Source organism: Mauremys reevesii, linkage group 5 (assembly GCF_016161935.1).
Source record: "Mauremys reevesii isolate NIE-2019 linkage group 5, ASM1616193v1, whole genome shotgun sequence".
In the NCBI taxonomy this organism is placed as follows: Eukaryota; Metazoa; Chordata; order Testudines; family Geoemydidae; genus Mauremys; species Mauremys reevesii.
This window is the reverse complement of record NC_052627.1, coordinates 78,946,969-78,959,047: the sequence shown is the minus strand read 5'-3', so window position 1 is coordinate 78,959,047 and position 12,079 is coordinate 78,946,969. Positions and strand designations below refer to the sequence as shown.

The 12,079-nt window shown below is 38.4% G+C and overlaps 1 protein-coding gene across 3 annotated transcripts in view; it reads right to left on the bottom strand.

The window, feature by feature from the left end:
* STOX2 (storkhead box 2) overlaps positions 1-12,079 on the bottom strand; it is a 205,655-nt gene that overhangs the window by 70,032 nt on the left and 123,544 nt on the right. The window contains exon 2 of one of the 3 annotated variants that reach the window (XM_039541645.1): positions 1,895-2,058. The exons of the other annotated variants lie outside the window; for them this stretch is intronic. The gene's annotated coding sequence lies outside the window, so the exon portion shown is untranslated. The remainder of the gene's footprint in view (positions 1-1,894; positions 2,059-12,079) is intronic. 3 annotated transcript variants of the gene reach the window in all.

Here is a 12,079-nt window from a genome sequence, read left to right as displayed (position 1 = left end):
ACCAGAAGGTTTTTTCTATAGTGTGCAACAAGAAGATAACCTAGCTTCAAAGAACACAACAACATACTTATTTTCCTGATTTTGAGCACCCTCACAGAGGTTCAAAGCAAGGAAGTGACACACAGAAAGGTTTTATCAACCAAAATGTGTAAACCTTATTTACATACCCACCCCAAGTTCAAGTTGTTTAGAAAACTAGCTCATATGTTTTCTGGGACACTGCCTCAGCCAAAACCTACTAAAAAAAAAAAGTGAGAGAAAAATGAAGTGGCTGACTCAGTCTTTGAAAAATTCAATACTAGCACTGGAAAAATACTGTGAAAGTATTTTCAGGTATTCATGCGAATAAAAATGCAAATTTTCTTCAACAATATTCACATCACACTTTATTCGATTTTTGAGAAAATTAGCGACTAGATTTGTTCACAAAAATGTTTGCAGAAAGAAAATGTGGTGAATACTTGTGCAAATATGCATTTGCAAGAGTATTCATAATTGAAGTGCTCACAGGGCCATCATGAAAGGTTTCGTGCATTTGGGAGTAGGGTTGCCAACCCTCCCGGTTTTGCTGGGAGTCTCCTGGTTTCACCAGGAGTCTCCTGGAATCATGTCACATCTCCCAGAGGCTACTGAAGCCAAACCGGGAGATTTTAGGTGCTGAAAGTCTGGCAGCACAGCGGGGCTAGGGCAGACTCAGCGCCACTCTCAAAAGTGGTTGGCATGTCCCCGAGGCCTCGGGGGGGTAGAGGAGGCAGCTCCGCACGCTGCCCCCACCCGCAGCACAGACTCCGCAGCTCCTATTGGCCAGGAATTGCAGGAGTGGCATTTGCATCCACTCCTGCACCCCAGTCCCCTGCCCCATCCCTGAGCCCCCTTCAGCACCCAAACTCCCTCCCAGAGCTTGCACCTCCACGCCCCAGCCCGCACCCCAACCCCAGGCTCAGCCTGGAGCCCCCTCCCACACTTTGAACCCCTTAGCCCCACCTCCCAGCCCAGAGTCCACACCCCCTCCCGCACGCCAAGCCCCTGCCCCAGCCCAGTGAAAGTGAGCGAGGGTGGGGGAGAGCGAGCAGCTGAGGGAGGGGAGATGGAGTGAGTGGGGCGGGGCCTAAGGGCACAAGCAGGGAAGGGGGCGGGGCAAGAGTGTTTGGGTTTGTGTGATTAGACAGTCGGCAACCCTATTTGGGAATCACTGGCTAGGAAGACAAAACATTTATGGCACATGGGTGGCCAAACACAGCACAAAAACACAAAATAAGAGTTGTGAATATTCAAAGCAAGTCATGGAGAAAATTAACGAGCAAGTTAAAGTCTGAAATATGTCTGCAGAAGCAATTCATATTTATTTACATTCACATTCATAAAAAGGTGCCTATCCAGGATCCCAGCACTTCTTACACAAACCTGTGAAATCCATATGAAACCTAACAATCTAGTTCACATCTAGCAGCCTCACCATACCACAAGGATCAGAAGAAAGACACCTAACCAACCACAATGCTAAAATAAATGAAATGATTTAGAACAAACAATTCACAAAAATCACAAGTCTGAGTGGTTTTGTACTAACAAAAAAAGAATTACATTTGTTGAATAAGTGTTCACTAGAGATAGCTGAACTAGATCTCAACATTGACTGGAGCTATTTTCTGTGAGGGACAGAAGGACACCGCACAGATATTTTGTTTCTGTACCATTTCTGACAATGGCTAATAATATCTTGCCTGAAGATCATGCTAATTATGTAGCTCCAAGTAATTTACAGCATTGGGTGTGATCAAACTATATGGTGCTAAGCGATGGCATATGTGACAATACTGCTAACATGACAGCTTAGCAATACATTTCACTGTGAGATACATTATAATCAGTATAATCATTATACAGTAGTTACCTTAGTTATGCAATGAAGCGAATTGCCTTGGCTTTTTTATATGAAGGTTACAAGTCCAACATGGTATCTACATTCTTGCCCTTTTTGCTTTAATGTCTAAAGAGTTTCCCATAGGAGCAGTGACATCTGGCATCTTGGGAGATGCTCCTTTTTCTTCTCCCTGCCTGCAAATGGAGAATGGTTAATATTTATACTGGGTGAGATTCTGTGCTGAGCTTTGAAGAGGCCGCACACAACTCACAACCCAGGAGGAGGTGGGCGAAGGTGGGCTTTAAGCCCTTCGGCCACCTTTGCACCCTCCCAACCTCAGGCTGCTCTGCAGCTCCCAACAGCAGCCTTCCCATGCCGCCCTATGGGCCGCAGCAGTTCTTGGAATCTCTGTAGTGCAGCACACTGAAGCCTCACTTCTACACACCCCTTCTGTCCTTGGTACTACGGCTTATGAAACATTCTTGGAAGGCAGCCTTAGAGCTGTTCTTCATGGTTTCTGCACTGAAGGAATCCTCCCCCAGGCAGATCTGGGGCTTTTAATGCCCCTTGACACCACTCTGATCCATTTGCTCAGTGTCAAGGGGCAGAGTGAGAATGGGGACCTCCCCCCTGTATTTAAAGGATAATTAGGCATGTCTTAAGCATTAGTGATCTTAACGGCCATACTTTGATATTTTCTATCAATGTAGTTATTTGACTGGAGATTGCTTTAAAGTGTTGACTGTGTAGATTGGTGATTGTCAAAAAAAAATAGTAGTATTGACTTCAAGGACAATTTATAAAATGGTAAGAATGGAAACAGTCAAAGGTCCAGAACTATGGCTGCATTATTAAATGCTCCTATAATAAATAAATTAAGCATCACATTCACTAAAATGGACTATGGCCTTCAGGCCTTGGGGAGGTAAGAACACCTATGCGTTACATGTAAAAGATGTTGTTCAGGTGTTACATTTTAATTCCCCCACAACCCCACCCCACATGTTTTTAAACATGTAATCCTTCCTTCAGATGCGGAAATGTCCCTATGTAAAGTCTTAGAGATCCAAATAGGTTTCCAGTCACAAGTTGCATTTATGTAGCAATCATTTGCAGCAGTGACAGTGACAGTGTAAGGGATGGTAATATCAAGAACAAAATACGTGGTGGACTGATTGGTAAAAGCACAACTGTTTCCCTCCCAACACGTCTCTGCAAAGTAAGCAAGAAGGCAGTAAGCTGCCTGAAAAGGCCATGTGCAGTCTCTCTTGTGATTTGAAAACATTCTATTAAAACTTGCAGCAACGTTGATAGGGAAACACATGTAAGACAGATACCAAAATGAGAGACATCACACCCCTCCTATAGACACATCCCATTCTGCCAGACAATTCTGCTCCTGTCTGGTATGTCAGCCGCCTTTGTACCATTTCATAGCTGGTGATTAATTACTCTTCGGTAGAGCAACTGATCCAAGACCGGTCTTGGAAACAGAAAAACACAGAGGGAATCTTACATCTCGCTGGGAAGTTCTTTGCATTACCTCTGAAACTGAAGGTAATGCAACAAATCAAGTGTAAACATAAGGGCAACATTTTTGATTACTGAAAGTTTGTGCAAGTATCTAAGGACTTGCAGCAGGGGAAAGAAAAAAAACAATTATGCTGGTTATATTAACTATTTAAACAGCACTGAGTACACTTTTTGCTCCATGTAAATAATACAATAAAAGTAATTCTGATGGAAATGAAACTTCTTTTGAAATCAAATACACAAACAAACCTGTTCTATGAGCAACATTATATTCTGTGACACAGTGTTTTGCTATCCACACTTAGTCTGGGCTTTGCTTCAAGAGAATATGAACTGGCACCTCCATTGTTCTATTACAGCAGAACCTCAGAACTACAAACACCTCAGGAACAGAGATTGTTCATAATTCTGAAATGTTCGTAACTCTGAACAAAACATTATGACTGTTCTTTCAAAACTTTACAACTGAACATTGACTTAATGCAGCTTTGAAACTTTACTATGAAGAAGAAAAATGCTGCTTTTAACCATCTTAATTTAAATGAAACAAGCAAAGAAAGTTTCCTTACCCTGTCAATTTTTTTTAAGCTTTCCCTTTATTTTTTTAGTTGTTTACATTTCACACAATACTGTTCTGTATTTGAGAGAGAGTGTGTGTGTGTGTCTCTGTGTGTGTGTCTCTCTCTCTCTCGCTCGCTCACTCTCTCTGCTGCGGCTGCCCAATTGCACACTTCCAGTTCCAGATGAGGTGACTGGCTGACCAGTCAGTTTCCAACTCTGGTGTTCATAACTCTGATGTTCTACTGCAGTTTGTTAAGTTGACAGAACCTGTAATTCACTGAATTGCTGCCATCTCTATGTTGTTTTCTTACTTCACACTATTTGTTACAGCTCTGAATAAAAACCAGACTTGCTGTAATTCTAATTTAGAAGACTAAATTATCCAGATAACCCCATATATGAATGCAATCACCAAGCATCCCTCAGTAAGCTAAATAAAATGTACTGTAGTAATAAAACAATGAGAAGCATTCTTTCAGGCCTATGCAAAGTCTGGTAATAGTTACGATGTATGGAAAAATTTAATACTATTTAGTAACAGTTATGGATGTATGGATAAGTTCAGTATTATTTCACTTCTAGAGGTAAAAAATAAGATTTGGGAGCTGTTTTTCTAAAAAGCAAAATTTCCTTCTGCTTCCCTTATTCTTGATAATCAAGATATTTCTTTTCTTTGTATATTTTATTAATTGGACACAGATCAGCGTACAAATAGGAGTAAAGAATAAAACAACCTCATAATAAGAGCCATTATTAAAATACTGAATGGTTCAGAGGGCTGCTAATGAGATATATTTCTAGATGACCTAGTCAAATCTGGCCAAAGCCAGTAGTGACTGAAAGATGGGTGGGCTCTAAGAAGTAAGCTGACAGTTAACACCAATAAGGGGCTCTGCTGAGCCCTTACTCATGGCAATACATAATTTACACAATGTAGCCCTTAATATGTATCAAGATTAATGCAAAAATAAAATTAAATGGAGCATGTGTGTACACACAACATAAAAACTTTACAAGTCACAACATGTCCCCAAACTAGAGGACTGGTTTGTGTTCCCATTTTGACTCTCCAATATTTGTTAGTAAGCCTGTGAACATAAGCACATGATAGTTTGTGCAAGCTAACTGAGATTAGTGAAGACAGAGCTTGGCATCCAAGTCTGGGAAATTCTGATTGTAAATATATGCAAGTTTTCAATCTAGATCGCCAGCCTAAATTTGGAGACATTTTGTACAACAAATCAAGTACCGATTTAGGTCATGATCCTGCGAACACTTACATACTTGCTTAACTTTACTCATGTGAAGAGTACTATTAACTTCAATGAGTTACTCACAGGAGTAAAATGAAGCATGCACACAAGCGTGTGTTGGATCTGGGCCTAAGTGTGGTCAGCTTTGTTTACTTTTTTAAGAATATATTTAAAATTAAAATATAACAATAAGAAACCAGTTTGGCCATTTGTTGTCTTTTCCAATGGATTTTTTTTAGAAGGGGTTAGGAGGTACCAGATGAGTATAAACACATAGTGTTTCTCAAAGTGGAGGATGTGAAGGACTAACTAGGAGGGGCATGGATGTGTATGGAAAATGTGGAAGATGCATAATTTAAGATGGGTTGGCCTTTAATACCACATGGCAGCATATAATTCTCATGAAGGGAGCTGAACTTTCAAAAATACGGAAAATGCTGCAGCAGACCTGGATTTTACATACTTAACAGAACCCCTTGAACCAGCTGTTTCTGAAAATCAAGAAGATCTGGGTTATGAGTGACTATATGCTTATCCTCTGTCCTAAATCTGTGGCCAGTTGACCCCTTTTACACATTTAGACCAAGAATAAGTGATCTGATTTTAAAAAGTGTTGAATATCCAGCTGTTCCCATTGTATTTAAAAGTCTAAATATGGATTTAGAAGCCTGACTTTATAGTCCTATCTTTGAAAGTCTTGGTTTGAATAGTTTTTTTGCTACAGTAGATAGTGATTTTCTATTCACTGTATGCCTATATATTTTAATTCAAATATTAAAAGTTTGACCACTCTCCCTAAAAAAAGTGAGGATACTCAGAATTAAAGCAAAACTATGAGCTCTGTTTCTCAAAGTTGGATCTACATTTTGCAGTATAAGTGGCACACAATATAAATAAAAAAATCCAGATGAACAAACAGAACATCCAACAAACTTGTATCTTGGCATGGAAGATCAGTTACCAGAAAAAGTTTCAGCCTTAACTGTGAACTTCCTTTTTTCCAGTTGACAATCTGAACCACAACTTTTATTAAAAAAAAAACAAAACAAACAAAAAAAAAAAAAAAAAAAACCTCCCTCAGCTCCATGACTGCCCACTGGAAAAAGTTCCCAGGATCTCTGCCTCCGACTGCCCTACCAAACTACCTGCCCCTTGTACCCTCTAATTCCAATATCGAGCAGAAGTTAGGAGCTCTGCCTGCAGTGTGAAGGTGCAATGTGACACTCTGACTATTCAGATGCAGTCCATACAATGAAAAAGTTTAAGAATCTCTGCCCTGCTAAGCCATACAGAGGTTGCGCCAATCATGACCTTCTTTATAGCTACATGGGATCTACAGAAAAAAAAACAACCCATACTTTACTGTTGTGTTTTTTGCTCTTCACACAATAAAAACAATACCAAGAACCTATATGGGCACAGCTGGGTTCAAATAACTGTAGTCAATGATAGACACACATGCCAGGCCTCACTACATACATGCTGCTACTCTGGTTTCAGGCGGGTTCTACAACATAGAACACAGCAAGCATGAGAGGACTCAAATTAACAGCCCTACTCCCATATGCTACATTTACGAAATCCTGATGAGGCAGTAGCCCAGTCCCAAGCACCTTGCCATGGCAGAGCAGAAGACGTCACTGAAGGTCTGGGCTTAGTGATACATGAGGAGCATACCCTCCCCTATGCCAGCGTCCAGTCACTCTCCCCAGAGCAACGGAACTGCACCAGGACTGCTGCTGTCGGGGTGCTTTGCAGCTCCGGAGGAGGGAAAAGAATTTGCTCTCATAAATAAAATGTATATAAATAATATATGATGTGACTGTATGGTGTAAACCTCCATTTCTTCCACCACCCCCCAAATTCAATGTGTGGATGTTCAGATGTTGGAGATAAAAATATATATAAACTACAAACTTCAACACTTTGGAAACTAAATCCAATAGGTTTTGGCCTTTTTCAGTTCTTTTGACTATCTATTTCTGTGTGTTGTCTCTTCAAAAGTAAAAGTAATCAGAACAAAAAAAAATCCCTGTAATTCTGACTCTTCAGAACCTCTTGCACAGAAAAGCCATGTACTTAAGATATTTCACTCCAACTCTAACTTCCTAAAATGCAAAGCAATTTAAATGTGTAAGCCTCTTAGCTTTAGCTGAAGATATGCGCACGCGATAAGACAGGTATAATTGTTCACAATAATATCATTAGTGAAATCATTTAATGTAAACATTTGCTAACACTGCACTTTAAACACTCCATTTCAGAGTTGTGTAATTTCTATTGAAAGTTCCAACATTTAGACATTTGCTTCCTTTGTGGTACATTTCTTGAATATTTACACATTCAGGATTATCACTGGTCCTGAATTAAACAAGTTATCCTAACACCCAAAGTATTGACTAGGCAGTTGCACTTCGCCATGGAGATCACTTCCAACTGGTTGTTATGGGTTACACAAGTTATCCCCTTTTACCACTGAAGAAGTGGGGAAAAATCTTAAAGAAATGTTCTCACACAGATTAATACAACAAACTTTTTATTTGTAATTCTGAGGCTTTGCTTACTATAGTACAGTAGTTTTACCATAACTTACTTATTAAACAATTAGGGTAAGTCTTCTAGAAACCTACTTATGACTTTTTCTTAACTTTAATAGCTTCATGGCAATAATTATTAGGGAACAAATCCTGCTCGGAACGAAGTCCCACTGAACACTGGATTTAGCCCTTGATTGCCTCCAAAACTATACAGTATTCTGGTTCAACCTGCCACCACAAAAAAAATCCTTATTGAAATGAACAGGGAGTTTTGTGCACAAAATCAATGGCAGGATATGGCTCTTTCATAAGAGGGAAGGGTTATTACTTTATGGTACCATCTACTTATTTAAGGCCAGATTCTGATTAAGTAGTACCCTACCCTGAGAACAGTACCATTCATTTTAGTCTGGTACTGCTCAATGTGAGAAATCTGGCCCTTAAAATAAAAATAAAAATGAGGAATGATCCTACACACATCCAGCATTAAAGGTCTGCTGATTTCAGTGTTTGCAGTTGATCTTCGATCTTTCGTGGCCTTTTGACCACGATCAAGTGAACTGTGAATTTGCTCTCTGGTACTTCGTCTGGGGGGAAATATCCTGCATTTGCAATGGTATGGACTCAATGGGCCTGATTCTCCTATCCCACTGGTGTAAACTGGGAGTTACTTCATTGTAATCAATGGCATTAAATTGGTATGCGACTACAAGTCCTCTAATCTTAGTGCCATGATAGAAAAGCCAATATATGGAAAGAAAACATGAAAAATATTCACCCATGTATTGCCACTTCTAAGGTCAGCTACTGAATTTATGACTCACTTCACTATCCAAGATTACAGAAACTTAAAAAAAAATATCAATAAAATACATATAAGTAAGTTTATGGGTATCTGATATATTCTTAATACGAACCAGAGCAGCAAACATATTAACAAACTTCTAATATGTATTAGAATGATGCTGGCCATTGAATCAGAATACACCTACGTTGGAGTCATTCTGTGTATTTAATTAACTATACACTATGAAGACAGAGTTTTAAAAGTATACAGACCAGAAACAGGAACATCGAGAAGTCAGCCTCCTGTGATTAATCTACATTTTATCATGGTGGTTAACAGCATTTCTACAGGTCAAAGAAACAGCAGCTGGTTTTCAGATTTTTGGGTTTGAATTCTTGTGTTTTCCAGTTACGCTTCCTTTTATATAATTCGCCTTAATTTGCTGTAATTTTTTTTGTACTTTGTTTTGTACCCTGCGTATGTCATACTACTTTCACTATTTTTCAGAACAACATTCATGTTTTTCTTTTGCTAAGAAAATATTGCTACAACACTGACTGTAATTACTGACATCAACAATGTCTAAATTAAACACCTGTGCATGTGCACAATCCATACATCAACAGAACATATTCATGTCAATTTCTTTTCCACATACAGTATTTGATACACAGATGCTCAGATACTATGGTGATGAACATGATATAAAAAACTAATCAACATAAAGGTGCAAGTTAAAGAGAGGCAGCCTGCACTTTTAACCTTAAAAAGGATAAAATTCTAATTATATGAGTCATATATTGCATCTTTACCTCTGTTATGCATGTGCATTCAGTAACACTATTTACTTCAATCACTGTTGTATATTTTGTATTTTTGCATCATCATTTATAGGCATACAGGGAAAGCCTGTTGCCATTTGACATATGGTTGTGCAACACTAGCAAAATTCAGTCTCCTCAGTTGCCATCAAACAAAAAATGGCAAGTTCAGTTCATGTATCTCATGCAGAGTTTGAGTTTCTAGGTTCATGTTTACCAAGGAGCAGTGCTGGAAAATTCTGGCCTATGGCAATTGAGGTGAATAATTACATCTCTCTAGGGACCCAATCCTGTTAAGTACTCAGCACCTTCAGCATGATGAAAATAGTTCTTTTGGGGGAAAATGGAGAACAAGGCCCTCCAATCCTGCAGTCTTTTCACAGGAAATTTCCTAAGATATCAAAGGAAGTTGTGCATGAGGACGGATGAAGAACCGGAGGAGGTGGAACTTGGTGGCATCCGGACACCAAACCCAATGCCCAGTATGAATCAGGAGTTAACATTATACTTAACTAGGAAACAAATTTATTCCAAGCCTTCCCTCTAAGATGAGACTTAGGATTCAGAAGGGTTTGGGTTTTTTTCGTTTTTTTTGGGGGGGGGGCGAGAAAGGTGAAGGGAAGAAAATTGGCTGGAGAAGGGGATAGGCGGGAAATGAAATTAGTGACTGAAATAAAAATTAAAATAAAACATTCCTTTGGGAACATCACAACCTGCTGTGCAAATAGAGAACGTGTGATGATCTCCAAGCTATTAATATGTATGATTAGAAGATTCTGGAATGTTATATGAAGAATTTGGGGAGAGGGATGATAGCAGGCTATGAGTTTAAAGTGTGTAAAGCCTCTGATCTTCAGCTCTGCATATTTTCCACATTTGTGATAAATGATCTTCAAAAGAGGTGTGGGGTGGCACCCAAAACAAGCAGATTCAACAAAAAGTAACAGAGTTGCCACTCTGATTTTCACAGGATTGTGACATATCGTGTAAGGCTAGCCCTTGCACTCCCTCCTCACGCACACAAGTGCCACAATTTATTTCTGGTAAGAGGAAAAGTCCCTTCTTTAAAGCTATCATCATCATCATCACCATCATGACAGAATTCCCTTACTTGGGGTCTTGTGCTTCCACAAAGAACTCTCCTAGCTCTCAAAAGTATGGCCCTCCAAAGGACTAGTAGATATATCCCTCCCCCTTTCCATCCATTTAACCTGCCAGCAATTCAGTCCTACTTTGAACCAAAACATATAATGTCACATAATGATAAACAGTCACAACATTAACTTTCGGGGGAATAAAAACCATTTTTTTACATTTTAAATTAAATATATTTAATAATACATTAAATAAACCTATTTAAAATTAAATATGAAATGATTATGACCTATGTTAAGGCCAAAACTTAGTATATTCTATGAAAATCATTTAAATTAAAAATTGATATATTAAAGCAGTACACGTTTGCTGCCAAGTTTTAAAGAAAGTCAGTCCCTTGAACTGATGGAATTAACTGGCTAAGCACCTGGACCCAGAGTTTATTGGAAGTGCTCAACCAGCTTTGGACAGAAGCGGACTCTTCTGTAGATGGAGAGAGAATATTTTCTTCATTTCAATTTATTCAGCTAGTTCAGTTTAATGGATAGTTTATTCAAAGTTGAGAAACCACCTTTGAAAAGGCAGGCAGTTTGTTTTCCTCTTTCAATCTATTAATAAAAATAGCGTGAGAGAATGAGATTCACTAGTTTTCAAATCTTGAAGGACACGGTGACCACAAACAATTAGTTGAATTTACTGACTTCAGATAATACTTCCTTTGTTTAATAAATCAGTTTGTTTTAAACAAAAAAAACAATGTTTTGATGAACTAAACTTTTTTTTAATGTATCCAGCATATTTAAGGTATTTCTATTTAAGTAATAAAAACCATTTTAAGTGGATAATTTATGCATTTATAATTGATTTCTAATTTCCACCCAAATGCAGCTGAACACAACTGAGTAAAAAAAATTAATCATCCAGTTTTAAGAAATGCATCACTCACCTTTCTTTTAACTGAAGTGCAAAAATTAAGAATCTGAATAAATGTAAGCTATATAAATGCTTAAATAGATGTATACATATATAATATATCCCTCTTGGTTAGCAAAAAGTACCACCAAATTATACCAGCAAATGAGAACCAACCTTTCTTCAGAAAAGTAACTAAACATTACAAATGCAAAACAAGATTAAAATCAATGATTTAAAAAAAATAAGATTTTCTGCTTGCCTGATTTAAATTTGGATGGCCTGTTAATTTCGATCCTCTTGACAAAATAGCAACCCTAATGTTACCACCCTTCACATTAATATTAATACAATACCCAGGTGTAATGCTTCTGATCTGAAATGGGCAGATTTGAAGCCAGTATGTTGAGCATAAATTATAACTGAATTTAAGTGGAACGTGTTCTTGAGATTCCTCAGGTATGTTGCCAATAGGGAGCAGTCCGACGATATTCAGTTGTATACAACATTGGTTTAACACCAAGCCAAATGTAAAAACCAGCAGCCAAGGTCACAAGGAATTTGTGGCATTCCTTGAAAGGCATTGCCCCTCCCCCCCATGAACCAATGAATGAATTAGGATGATCCATAAAAGTGAAGTGCTTTTTTTCTTGACTTCTTAACTAATCAATCTTCATTTGAATATTAAATCTTACTTTAAAAATTATCCCAATATA